This window comes from Ixodes scapularis, unplaced genomic scaffold, assembly GCF_016920785.2.
Source record: "Ixodes scapularis isolate PalLabHiFi unplaced genomic scaffold, ASM1692078v2 PGA_scaffold2__306_contigs__length_199485367, whole genome shotgun sequence".
NCBI classification, from domain to species: Eukaryota; Metazoa; Arthropoda; class Arachnida; order Ixodida; family Ixodidae; genus Ixodes; species Ixodes scapularis.
The window spans coordinates 55,785,714-55,799,575 of record NW_024609857.1 but is presented as its reverse complement, the minus strand read 5'-3'; the positions used below and the strand labels follow the sequence as shown (position 1 = coordinate 55,799,575).

At 44.2% G+C, this 13,862-nt stretch overlaps 1 protein-coding gene across 6 annotated transcripts in view; it reads right to left on the bottom strand.

Moving 5' to 3' along the window:
• The window catches only part of LOC8037831 (plasma membrane calcium-transporting ATPase 3), a 393,495-nt gene extending 380,671 nt beyond the window's left edge, over nucleotides 1–12,824 (bottom strand). For 2 of the 6 annotated variants that reach the window (XM_029992241.4, XM_040501879.2), the window contains exon 1: nucleotides 12,684–12,820. The gene's annotated coding sequence lies outside the window, so the exon portion shown is untranslated. Of the gene's footprint in view, nucleotides 1–12,683 lie in introns of all 6 variants that reach the window. The other 4 variants (XM_040501885.2, XM_040501888.2, XM_040501873.2 and 1 more) reach the window with 3 other exon arrangements.
• Nucleotides 12,825–13,862: the final 1,038 nt, after the last annotated feature.

The window sequence follows — 13,862 nt, the reverse complement described above, 5'->3', positions numbered from 1 at the left end:
TCTTCCCGCGTTAACACTGCGTCCGATAAATTTACTATGTTGCCTTTGTCCACTGTTTTCTCGCAATGTCTCCCGGAACGCGCTGCAACTTGCGGCCGGCAGCCAATCGTGTCTAGAGCGGCGGAGTTATTTGAAGCCAGCGACGGTTCTGCGTCTGCGACCCTTGATGTGGCTTCCCTATATACAAATATACCCCACAGAGACGGAATTGCGGCAGTGATCGAAGCGTATGAACACGCTCAGCACACACTTGACATCGAGGGGGACGTCCTTTCAATTCTGATGAAACTGGTTTTGGAGAACAATCACTTTGAATTTGAGAATAGGCACTTCCTGCAGACCAATGGAACCGCTATGGGAACTAAGATGGCGCCAAATTACGCTAACATATTTATGTCACAACTGGAAACCACCTTTCTCGCTGAGCGCCCCACTCAACCGCTGTTTTACACAAGATACATCGACGACATATTCATGATCTGGGCCGGTGCTGAAGACGAACTCATGAAATTTATCGCCGCCTTCAATTTAGCTCACTCATCGATAAAATTTACTCACTCCGTATCACAAAAGTGCATAAACTTCCTGGATGTAACTGTGGAAATTTCCAACAACAAATTAAGTACGAAACTTTACAGAAAACCTACCGATAGACAACAATACCTCCATTTTAACAGCTGCCATCCTCGACACTGTAAGACTAGTCTGCCGTACTCTCAAGCGCACAGATTTAAGCGCATATGCTCAGACAACAACGACTTTGAACAAAACGCTCAGGAACTGAAACGCGTACTAACCCAGCAGAGGTATCCAGCAAATGTAATCGATGACGCTATAAACAAGGCAAGAAACCTCGACCGCTCAGAAATCATTGGCAACCGAATAGAGCGTCCTCAAGAAAGCAGACAGTCTAACCTTATTTTAACGTATACAGGCAATCTTCCAAACATCAACAACATATTGAGCAAAAATTACAATCTTCTGTCACAGAGCGACCGCCTCAAAGAAATCTTTCCCGCCGCTCCTCGGGTCGTCTATCGACGCGGCAGGAATCTCCGGGACGTCTTAGTAAAATCAAAAACTACCACTCCCGCAAACCTAGGCTGCCGACCATGCCGAAAGCCCAGGTGTAAAGTATGCAAGCACATGTTAGAAACAAAGAACGCCACGAGCACAAATTCAGAGTTCACGTGGAACATAAGGGGTAGCTACGATTGCGGCACGTCAAACGTGATTTATCTCCTGCACTGCAATGTCTGTAATAAACAGTACGTCGGACAGACTAATTTGGCTTTCAGACTACGCTTTAACAACCACAAATGTCACGCACAAACACTCCCCGACCTTCCGCTCTCAAAGCACCTGTCTCTTTCTAATCACTCAATCAAGCACATTTCTGTTGTAATTTTGGAATCAGGCTTCAGCACAAAAATTGAAAGAGAGCAAAAAGAATCATATTTTATTTATAAGTTTAATACCTTCAACCAGGGCATTAATGAAAGTCCGGGAAGGCTGTTTAGTTTGCAGCTGGCTCGTTGGAGAGCTGATCCTCTCCGCCCTTGAGCTTCTCTAGATGCACACACTGAAGACACTAGGAGATCTTTAAACTTAACAATCGATAGTTAAACCACATCCTAATACGTTTAAGTCCGAAGAGAACCTCCAAAACGGATAAATGCGGCTCAAGCGGTTAATCTCAGGCAGGCATAGACTGTCACATCCCTACCACTCCTTATCCAAAGAAAAATCCCCCAAAGTGTTTAACTTCGACCTCTAGCACAAAGGAATGTCACGGGATTTGGGGGCGTCGGTGGTCACATGCATCCTATTTCTGGTTTAAAGACGAGCCACCCCCTTTTTTATTTTTATTTTTTTATTTTTTTGTGTGAGAGGAAATAATCTCTCCACCAACAACTTTTTTTTTTTTTTTTTTTTTGCGCGAGCGTAAATAATCTTTTTTTTTTTTTTTTTTTTTTTTTTTTTTTATGATTGTCAAGTTTTGGTGCCCTCTCCTTTCTGTGTAATCTATCTGTTTTGTCAACGCTGTTTCCATTTTCTACGGCACTTTACTCCCTCTAATTTCTTCTTAGGTGTATATAAACATTCGCGGGCTGTATACTCGCTACCTGATGAAGAGCGGTCCCCGCTCGAAACGTCGTAATAAACTTCGATTTAGTAACTCCGACAGTACGCATCTTTCACTTATTAACTTTTCCCGGTCCATTGTTTTCATATTTACCTTACTTTACCTATATATATATATATATATATATATATATATATATATATATATAGTCCATCACGTAAAACAAAAACACCTCAGGGCATGAACATAAACAATTTATACGAAAAAGAGAAAGAAAACTACAGCGGTCAGGCTACGATATTCAAACTAAGATACTTGACATCACTCTTGTAGTTAGTTTTCTTTTAAGTATCGCGTTGCATGTTACATTCATAAGGGACTCTGGAAGGTCGGTAAATAAGGAAGGAATATCTTGATCTCTGTGTTTCGTACCATAGAATGTGTATATTTTCGGAATAACGAACCTTTCAGTACTTCCCAAATTTCTACTTTTAATAACGGAATTTTGTAGGAATTATTTAAATATTTATTCGTGATTACTACGTATCTAAAAAAGTGTTTGAAAAATAAAATGACAGATACATTAGCTTTTTCTTCAATTTCCAATACTTGATAAGAAGTCCCACATGACAGGTTGTTTACCATGTGTTTCAGTACTCTATGGCTCTTGTTTTGTATTCTGAACAATGACCATAGAATGTGATGCTGTGCCGCAATGCAGCTTCTGCTAAAGCCTTAAACACAAGCAATTTTATATTTAGGCTACAAACACTTTTAATTTCATATAAATATATGGGAGCCACCGCGCAAGAATAAATACGATTTACGTATCTTTTAAATGAAAAAAAAAATTATACTGGACGTGCAGTACCGAAAGATGAATTCTAGCTTTTTATTTTAGCAGCAGTCAGTGTGAGCATGCAAACATCACTGGCGGATCCTCAGGAGTTCGACATTTATCTTGGTTTCACTTACATCTTCACACCTTCGTATAACAGTCTATTTTCCAACTCATAAAGTAATGCCGATAAATCGCGAACTAAACTGCTCCTCGCAGACGAGATAACTTGTTTATGAACTATGGCGCGTCACGTTGTGAGACCTCAGCTTCGCTATGACGACGTTAGACCTATATGAATCATTTACCCGGAACTCCATACGTTCATAACAAACGAGCCGGCTGCATTTTTAGACTTAAAAGATAACCTTGAATTCAGCAACGTAAAAACAACACACTACGCGAGAGTGAACCTTTATCATGTTTAGTTTTCTTTTTATGCTCTACGCAGAATTTGTTAATGATCTACCACGAAATTTAAAAAAATAAACAGTTGACGTAAGTTCTTGTTTACGAAGTTCGACTTTCATTTATTAATAAAAGAAGTAAGAGATTCATGTATTATGTTTCGCTTATTTTGCTATCGTGTTTTTATTATATATCCATACTTTTATAAATTATTGCAAGTATATTTTGTCGTAAACAACAAGTTGCGTAGGTTATTTTTTTTTAAATTGCGCAAGCTATTTCAGAGAACAGTCTCGGAATAACAGGAAAATAGGTATGGCTTAGGACCATACATTGGTTGTGCTACTTCAGCTATAGAGCCCAGCCAACATTAGTTGGACCTTGGGTTAAGTAACGTGTAGGCCAACTGTGAAAATGTAAACTGGGCCACCATTGCTTGTAGGTGCACGTGAGCTGCCATCGATGGCGATCAGTTCTACGAACGACGTTTCATCGACAGATCGTTTCGTCGACTTACAACGTTTCATCGACAGTTCGTTCAATCGAAAGGCTTCCCACGTTCGCTTCATCGACGAACCTTGCGACGTTTCGTCGGACACAACCCTGCTGTTTTCGCAAATTCTTTTTGCGGCTCTCCTTTACAGGGGGACAGAGAGGCGGGGGATACCGAGGATTAGGTAAACACACCTTAGTGAATCATGCGCTAGCCATTGGCGGCGTCCAGACTTAATTACGCACTTAGGAAATCAATAAAAAAAATTGACGTCAACGAAACGCCGCAGGAGCATGTGACCACGAAACCAGTTTCAACGCAACGCCAGAGTGTCATTGAAACATGTGCTCATAAAATTTGTCCATAAAACGTAATCCACGAAACCTGTTTCCACGAAACTTGCTTGGACGAAACAATACAGATTACGCTGCCATTGCACTATGATTGCGCCATGGACGATTTTTCGAATATACGATTCCAAAGTGCCAAGCATTTTGGCAAGCATGTGCTTGCCAAAATACTGTTGGTGTGAGCAGCGTCCACGGGCAGTTCCGTATCTGAGTTAATCTAGTAACGTTGGCCCTGACGCACTAACTGGTTCACGCGGGTAACCTCAGTGATGGAAGACGTTACCGAACTACCGGAACTCGAGAAAAATATGTTCTATGGGTTGAAACAAAATTGAAGGAGCATGTGTCACACGAAGAAGCTCGTAACTCCGGACTCAACGTGCGCTGTGTGTTGCTTGCCCGTGTCAAGTCTGTCGTTTTATTCGGTCTCAGAAGCCGTATCAAGGTTCATCTGACCTCAGGAGGTGTCTGCGCCCCAGCCTATGACGTCAGAATATCTGCAGTTGGTAACCAACGCATTCCTCCGCGCCCGTATGGAACGCCTTGTGGACGTGTCTCGGACGCAGCGGGATATTGTCACATACGTCCCCGAATTCCGGAAGAAAACGCTATTTGATAAAGGTAGATTGTCCGACATGAGTTCTTTTACAGTACACAGCGAGAGACCCTAACCAGCACTACCCAGAATATTCGAAGCCCCTGCATCAGCATTTCAACGTCATCACACGAGATCCAGCATAGACAGATATGGGGCAGGAGTGCTGTGGCAGAGTTCAGCATGGGCCTCAAGACAGTCAGCCTCGAGCGCGTCGAAGGACGTTTCGGGCCCAATCGCTGAGTTGGCGCCACCCGAGTGGGATAGCGTTTCGTGGGGGTGGAGGAGGTTGTGCCTCTGACTAATTCTAGGTGGTGTTGCCCCATTTCGGCGTAGTCATAAACAAACAAAAGAAACTGACAGCGGAGCGCGCTGCACAACTTTTCTTTTTTTTTTTTTTTCTTTTTTGGAGTTAACTGGATCTTCTACTGTGGATCCATACGGGGAAGCCGGGTTCCATCATATACGGTGAAAACATCTGTTGCGTCGGCAGCTCCACGTTTTTTTATAGAAACACACGCAGTTCCGACGAGCTGGAAGAAACAACAACCCAATAGCGGCAGCTGCAGCGTGCACCAACGTCTGGTCGCAAAACAGAATACCGTCTTTGTTTTTTGTTTTTCTTTTTTTCGAATTCATAGCCGCATTCTTTTCGTGGGGAAACCTTCATTATTGACAACCTAAATGGCTCGCCACTGGAGACAGCATGTAGCAAAGCTGTATTTGGCCTTATACAGTAGTTCTCCTAAACAGGTCCAAGCCGTGGAATCAAATCGTGCGATGTACCAAAACTCCCTTGGATGTTCCTCGTAAATAGAGATGTTCAGTCAACATTTCGCAACAAGGATGTTCAGGGGAATGGGATGGGTGGAGGTGCATGCCCCGCCCGAGCGGCGTCCATCTGCCGTTCCAGCGCAAAAAAAAAAAAAAAGGGAGTGTATATCGTGGTGCTATGGGGGATCATCGGGAGTTCTGGAGCGACAACCACGTGTTCTCTTCTTGGCGTTGAGATGTTGCGGTGGCGTCCTCTTATATGGTTTCCATATAAGAGGACGCCCGAGTTGTGACCTGGGCTCTTATCGTAACTTGCGAACTTGCTATACTTCGCATCACCTCAAGTTCGGACGCACCCGATGCTATATACGAGCTGATGAGACCAATCGAACAGCGTCAAAAGCGCACCGTCATCATGACGTTCGCCATGTTCCTCTACGTGTTCGATCATCCCCGAACCAATCATAAACGGAAAAGGCCTAGTGACTTGCCCTCTTGGCGCTGCTTGACTGGTCCTATTATACCGCGTAGCGTCGTCTGCTTCTGGACAGTGAGCAGAAACGAGGTGTAGCGACAAGTTCGAGGGTGAGTGTAAAAAAACGCAGTGAGAGCATGGAGCCATCGCGTTCTTAAAGCAACATCGCCAAAATTGAAAGTGTCGCATTGCTCTTATGTTTATATATAAAAGCGGAATGAACCCCACGAAGGACGTCATAGTAAGGGCGTTTGGTCAATCGTGGAAAGTTGTGTTCACAGCGACGCTTTTAGTCTCGCACGTCGCCGATACCACACGCCCACTCGCTCGTAAAAGCTCATTTCACTGAACACCGCTTCAAAAAACGTGGCATTTGGGCGGGGCTTGAAGTGACTACAGTCGGTATGTGACTAAGATACTTGCAGCCGGCGTGACCAAAATGCGATAAGTATGCTCCGGCATTGCCATCAACCACCAGGCTGTGCGGTTATTGTGTTGCCAGCGATTGATTCAGAGACTTGATGAACGTCACTTATTGAAATATTAAATAATCAGACAGCCTTTTGTCGTGCTTAGTAACTGAAACTCATGCTCGCATTAATTTGAAAAAAATGTAAAAGTGACTGTTCACGTGTTCACTCCGATGCTAAATGCCCGCTGCCCCCCCCCCCCCCCCCCTTTTTTTTTTTCTTTTTTTACCCGTTTGTTTGTTGAAAAAAAAATATATATTCAGACTGGTTATGGAATATCGGCGGCAACTGGAGTTGCAGTGAACGAAACATAAAATATAATCGATATATAATGAGAGCAACAATCAAATATTCCCTCCCCCTTTTTTTTTTTTTTTTTTTTTTTAGTCGACCAGTTGGACGACGTTTTAATCATGCAAGAACAAAGGCTTAATTCTTTCGATCGAATAAAATAAACGCGGTTAGCCTCAACACCAACCAGGTTAGCCTCAACACCAACTTTTTTTTTTAATCTAGCTAGCTCTGAATTTAGTTAAATTGGGAATCCTAGCCTTAAATCTAGCTACTTTTGGTAATTTCAGCTCCAAACAAAGCTACTTCCCTATGCCGCCCCCCCCCCCCCCTCTCCCCTCCCCAACCTCCGCTCCATGGAGCGGGAGTAGGGGGGGAGGGGGGGGGGGCGGCACTTTGAAAGGCTGCTTAGGGTGGCAAAATGCTAAGTACACCTCTGACATCAACCATCTACGCAATACTTCTTATGTGTATAATTCACAGTAAAAGCAAAACAAATGAATTAGAAAAAACGGAGAGAACAATTAAGTGTCAATTTGAGACTTCATTGTTCTGTTCGTTTTATTATTATTCCTGTCTCGAGTTTAGTATGAATGTCATTCACCAATTCGCCTGCGTTCTTTTTTTATTTTTTTTTATTTTTTTACAATGTGTGGTCATTTTTGTATAACTTTCAAGGTGTATCTGAGACTTAGTTCTCAAAAGCAAGGCAAAGAGGTCCGTTAATATTAATACCAACAAGCTTAAAAATAATAGTCTTGAGATAAAACGTTATAAAGAATCAATTCTTAACTATATAAAAAAAAAGAGAGGAGAAAGTTTGATACCTTAAAAAGTCATCCTGGAAATCGCCATTTTTAAAAACGCAATTAGATGATACAGTTATATCCTAAACGTCCGATCATCTTCAACAACTTTCGCTTAATAAGAAAACAAAAATCCCGCTTTTTATTTTTGTACACTTTCCTGCAATGCGCCTTTGTTTAGCAGAAAAGTATGCTTCGAAGAATTTTCGAAACAACTTGGTGAAACTGCGCGGCGATACATGACGGCCGGGTTAGGAAGCCATCTTTCAATACAGGCAACGGAAACTAGGCTCCAAGGTGTCTGTTGTTCATATAGAGGGCGCCACAACTCCGCGCACTGCATGATCCCTTACCTTCATTTTGTTTTATTTTATTTTATTTTACTTCTTATGCGCACAGCACTAGCAGGCCTCCGCATAATCGAAACATTTATTCAAAACGCGCTGTTTTCATTTATAAACATATCATCGTCTCTTGTGTATCATAAGGTCATTGGGCTTGTGTCAATGATCAAGGCACGGCCGTAAATTGTCAACATCATGACAACTTCGCAATTAAATTTATTTTTATCGTTAACCACGCTCCGGCACGGCAGACTCGTGTCTGGCGTGTTTCCGTTTCGTGGTGAGATAATGAACAAAATAATCTGCTTCGACGAAAGAGAAAGCAAAATGTCGTTGCTTTTGGCGCAGTGTGCAGGCCCACAGTTAATGAGTTATGCCACCTAAATCATGGAAACCAACGGTGAAATTTTTATCTGAAGGACACTCTTACAAGCTGAGAACTCCGCAAAGCACATTTCCTTTTTGCCACCGATAGAATGTCAGGAAGTCACCGGCCTCTAACGCCACAAAGCGTTTTTGCTCCACTCAGATCATCTGCCCGAGTACGCAATTCTAGAAACATCGCCCGCTCTCCTGGTAGTACGAAAGCATTTTGACGGTTCCTTATTCCCCCAGACAATCGTTTACTGGAACAGCCTGCCCGATTCAATCGCATCGATTGAGAATCATCACTTTTTTTTTTTAAAATTAATCTAGCTACGTAATTTTAGATAACAGGGTGCAGTTTTACAAGTCCGTATATTGAGGTATATAATTATATACGTCAATGTACGGACTTTGAAAACTGCAAAATATGGAACAACATTAATGTTATTTCATATTTTTGCTGGACTTTGTTTCTGAATACTATTTTTTTTTTCTTTCTTTGTTCGCCGGAATGATGAGTGTAATAACTGTATAATTTAAACCATGCAGCTCCCCCCCCCCCCTTTTTTCCTTTATGTAATGCCCAGGGCCTTTAAGGACAAATGAATAAATAAATGCAACTTTAAGCAGGAAATTTTTATGGTTTATTTGCCACATATTGAGCTGAAATGGGCTTCACGTAGTCTAAAAAGCGAGAAGCGATTATCAGGACAAACAGAACACGCGCATTTTAGCCAGAACCTGCACATACAAACACATACACACAAAAAAAAAGCTCCACCCACAAAGAGAGGAAGGATAAAGTTTCAGTGTCCTTTTTTTTTTTTGGTAAATTACTGTTTAGTAGAAGACTCTAAACGGCACTGGTCATACAATTACATCAAATATATATTGCAAATTTTTATATAACTCTATGTGATTATAAAAGCGCATGTTCTCCGGTTTTAGTTGAGCAGAGCATTTTTCTAAGAAAATTCGAGGGAGGAACTTCTGCGGATCCTATGTGGTACAAAGAACAAAACAGTAGACGACGAACGCACGCACAGATGAAATAGGCTAATTCCCACAAGTGCGACAGATAGCTATATTTATAATTTTTGTTCGCTAAGAAACGAAGAACGATTAACGGATGGACGTATATGGCTAAACTTTTCTGAAGCGGGAAGCGTCTCGCATCAACTAACTATAGAAATACCACAAAGAATCTTCCGGAGTATCGCCCGTTTCCAAGTATGCTACTCTGTGTACAATTACAACACCGCTCACGAGCGCAAACAAAAAGAAAGAAAAGAAGAAAAAAAAAGAAAGGCTGCTAACAAATTGTATTTTACATAGCAGGAGGTAGTGTTTATTGTTCCTTTGCGTGTAGTGAGACGGAGCCCAAAGACTTTCACTTGCCTAAGTGATCAGTCATCCAGATTTCGACGGGACAGCCCCGCTTTCGAGGTGCTTCTTGTCCAACCGTCCTCTCAGTCAGGCTGTGGGACAGTATTTTGTCCCGCTTTCCTCACGCCTGTCCGAAATCTAGTGCATTGGGAAACATCCATATTGTTCACCAAGGAATTTCCCTCGAGTCGATACCATCCAGTAGAAATCGTCGCCACCACCCGCCACTTCTTGGTTGTGCTTACTTGCCACCTCTTGTACATCGTGCTGCCACACTTCTTCGGCACGGTGCGGATGATCTTACAGCGCCAGTCAGTGAGCCTCATAGGAACGTTAAACGAGGATATAGAGAGCGCTTGTCATTAGATGGCGGCATTTAAGAAAGAAGATATGAAACAAAACCCACCAAAACACCGTCCTGCCGAGATTTGTTGCATGTGAGTCTTAGTACTGCGTATGTGAGGAAACGCAAGTACTCTGCGTTCGCGTGTTCCATACTGCGCGTGCGCGGAGCCCAAGCAGCGGTCTTGGATTACCGCATGGCGACGGCGCGCATGCCCGGCGTGGAGCACGCAACGCTGACGCAAACGAACATCGCTTGCGTTTGTTATTAGACACAAAACTAAAACTCTCCAAGGCCGGGAGTGCTCATACATCATACAAAAGACAGCCTGCCTACAAATTCGAACGCGAGTCACCGCGAGATCTGCGCTTCGAATGCCGCATGACAATGAGTTCGAGGAGAAACTTGGCACGCGGCATTCGAACCACGGATACTCCGGCGACTCGCGTTTGCAGAAATGTCTTGTGTATGATGTATGAGGAGTGTGACCCTGGCCTAATGTAAACGCTTGAGGCTTGGGCGATATTTTGCGCGCGTTCATCAGGTCATAAGGTTCAGGAAATGCTCAGGAAGATTCAATGTGCAGGAGTACTCATGTCGAAGATGAATGTGAAAATAGGTTAACGAACGCCGTGAGTACCCCCCCCCCCCCTCCCCCGAACACACACACACATACGCACACGCACAAATAAATAAATAAATAAATTAAAATAAAACACGTGATTTGATGATAATGCAATTAATGTAAAGGTGCAAGCGAGCTGGACAAGAATTACGATAATAATCCCTGAAAAAGAAAAAAAAAGATTTGTATCTTCTTTTTTTTTTTTTCAACCCTTATTTTTTTGGTGCCGTTATTCGGTTTAGATTGTATGGTCGCTTTATGCTTGTCTGCAGTGTTGTCTTTGCTTTCCTTCCGTGCCCAGAATTGATGTTCGAGGTCACGGTGAGTCTACGCAGTTTCCTGGGACTGGAGAAAGCATCTCTCCAACCCCTCAGAAGAAGAACCGCGCAACAAAACGAAGTATGTAAATTCCGCCGCATTAGCGTAAAGAAAAATGCAACTCGACGCGATAGGTGCGTTTGCTCTGCGAAATCAGTAAATCTCCCAGGCGCGTCTAGAAGGCCGAGAAAAACATTTTCTTCGAAGGCGTAAAGAAGTCTAAAAATGGGATTCGCAGACGTCAATGCAAGCCAGGTGTAGTCGAAAGCGGAGAGACGTATGCGGGTGTGGTGAGGTCACGGTCTTGGAAGACGGCAGCGAAACTGCGCTAGGATATATAGCGCGCTTGCACTGCACTGGCAAAGCGCTGAGCGGCTGCTGGTTGAACGCAAAAAGCACGGAGACGGATTTGCTTCCACGAGCATGAAGGACAGCCGGCTAGCCAAGAGACAGCGACAGATTTCCTAAGAGCAAAGATATGCTTCGTCAAGAGAGGTCCATAAACATTTTAAGCAACGACCTTCTTGGTCGTGTGCTCTCTTCCCTCTCCTCCTCGCCCTTTTGTATCTTAGTTTGTTCTTATTGTGTGCGCTTGAGACGAAAGTTTTGAAACGATAGAAGAACAAAAACACGCGGTAGTCGAGTGAAATTTTGTGGAAACCTACGAGAGGCAAGGAGAGAGAGAAACAAAGTTGCTGCTTGGATGTACTCGATCGGCGTCGCCAGCCTTCCTCTCTGCGCAGCGGTGCAGGGCGAATAGCCGGGTCATTAGCGACGCTTTGCCTGTTTCGCGGGACGCCGCATTCTTCCGGTAAAAACAGCGGCGCGGACGGTTCCAAATACAGCGCGAGCGCAGGCAGGACCTCGTGTTACTCAGTTAAAAAAGAATAAACAAAGAAAAAAAAAACCAACATCCAGACGCACCCGCAAAAAAGACAGAAACACATTCACAAAAAAAAAAAGTAACGAGTGCGTGCGTTTAACGATGTTCTTGGAACGCGTAAGGTGGCTGGACCTATTTAGTTAAATAGAAAGAATAAAAATAGACGTTTACGGAGAACCACATTGACACCCGAGTGCGCCGCTCTTCTACGAGACGCTTCAATATCTTATGCATTCGATTATTGTTATCACGCGAATTCCATCTCTCCGCGTGCCGAAGCACTGAAAGGTTGAAGGTTGCAACGCATAAAAAATAAATGAAAAACACAAATATGCTTTCCTTTTGCAGATTCGCACGCTGGAACATTGTGAGAGGGGGAACTCGCCAGCTTACAACTCCGAACCGCGGTAGCTGAACGAGTGAGGCCTCGACGCACCGGTTGGAGATTTGTGGCGTGGCACACTGCAACCCTGGGACTGAGATGGTGACCTACCAGTAGCTTAGACGGCCCAGGCGCTCCGCGCGGCGCGCCGTCGATGCCGAGCGCACCGGTACGTTCGCGAAGGTTACCGAGACGTCTGAGCCGCTGCGTGAGACAGTCGAACAGCGCTTTACCGCAAAAACAATGAGGCTCTTGTTTTACCTCCGGAAGTTATAATAGTCGGAAAAACAAATATACGAAATGTTTTTTTCTCCTCCAAGGAGTGCCGCATCGCGACGATTGTTCTTGTGCGGTTCGTGGGACCCCGAGTTTCTGACGGTGTAGTAGACGGACGGAGGTGTCGGCTTTCGGTCTTGCGCTAGGAACGAGGTAAGAAATGGTTTCACTTACCCAGTGTTGTATTTTTTTTCTTTCTTTTTCCTGTGCAGATATTCCCAATTTTTGTCCAGTATTGATCACACTAAAAATAGATTCAACCAGTGCACACCAACGTCGCCCCTCTCCCAAAAAAGCTTCTGCACACCGCTGAATGATCTTTCTGACGAGGGGGTCATGTGACCTGCGGGCTGGCCGGTCCCTTCCTGCGATTGGTTGGCGCACAGGGAGGCTAGGATGCGTCACCCGGGGGAAGCGGTGGCAGGAGAAAGACACCGGCTGCCATCTTTCGCCCGAAACCGAAACCGAAAACAGCGCCGTTCGCTCGACGGCCACGATGAGGCGGTAGCAACCGAATCTTTTTACCTCTCTGTCGGAAAGTTTAAGCGCGATGAAAACTTCGAACACAAAATGAACAAACAGAACCTGAAAGTTGACATTTAAATATCTGCACACTAGTGATGGGACTGAAAGACTAGTTCAGTGGAAAAAAAAAGAGGCAGAAAGAAAATTGTAGGAGGAAGGAAAGGTACTTGATAATTCACGTGGAAATTCCTTGCTGTTCGAGGCGAGAAGGAAGTGTTAAGAACAAAGACGCATAGCGCCAAATTTCAAGACATAACCACGTTATGTGCTATGTGCCATAGTAAGAGTGAGACACTAGAACATTTGGTTTATAGACGCTTCCAGGCAGCTGCGCATGGGCGCCGTCGTAGCCGACCTTCATTTTGTTTCCTCTTGTTTCGTTCGCTTCACTTCATCATTACCACAGCGGGACCAGGTCAGTCCCACTTTAGGTGCTACTGTGTCCTTCTCCTCAGCATAGACCTTTGTTGAGGCTCGTGAACGCCCGCTTCAGTGGCTCGGCACTTCGGTAAGACAAGAGAAGGTCAACCATGGCGGCTCAATCTGACACGTGCCTATGGGAGCCAGAGCTGCGCGTCTGTTTTCCATGAGCGGCCGCGCTACTATTCGCTGAGATCCGACCACGTGAGGAGCAGGCTCAAATGCCGGGCACGTCTCGCCATTGTAAGGAGTAATGCCGGCAGTACGATCTTGCCTATGCGTTCTGGATGCTTCACCTGAGAACCGCGGTCTTTCGATGACATATCTGTCCATTGTGCATGTACAGGACCTACAAAAATATTGAAACAATTGGTTTGTGGGGTGGTTAATAATTGAGGGCAGGGGTGC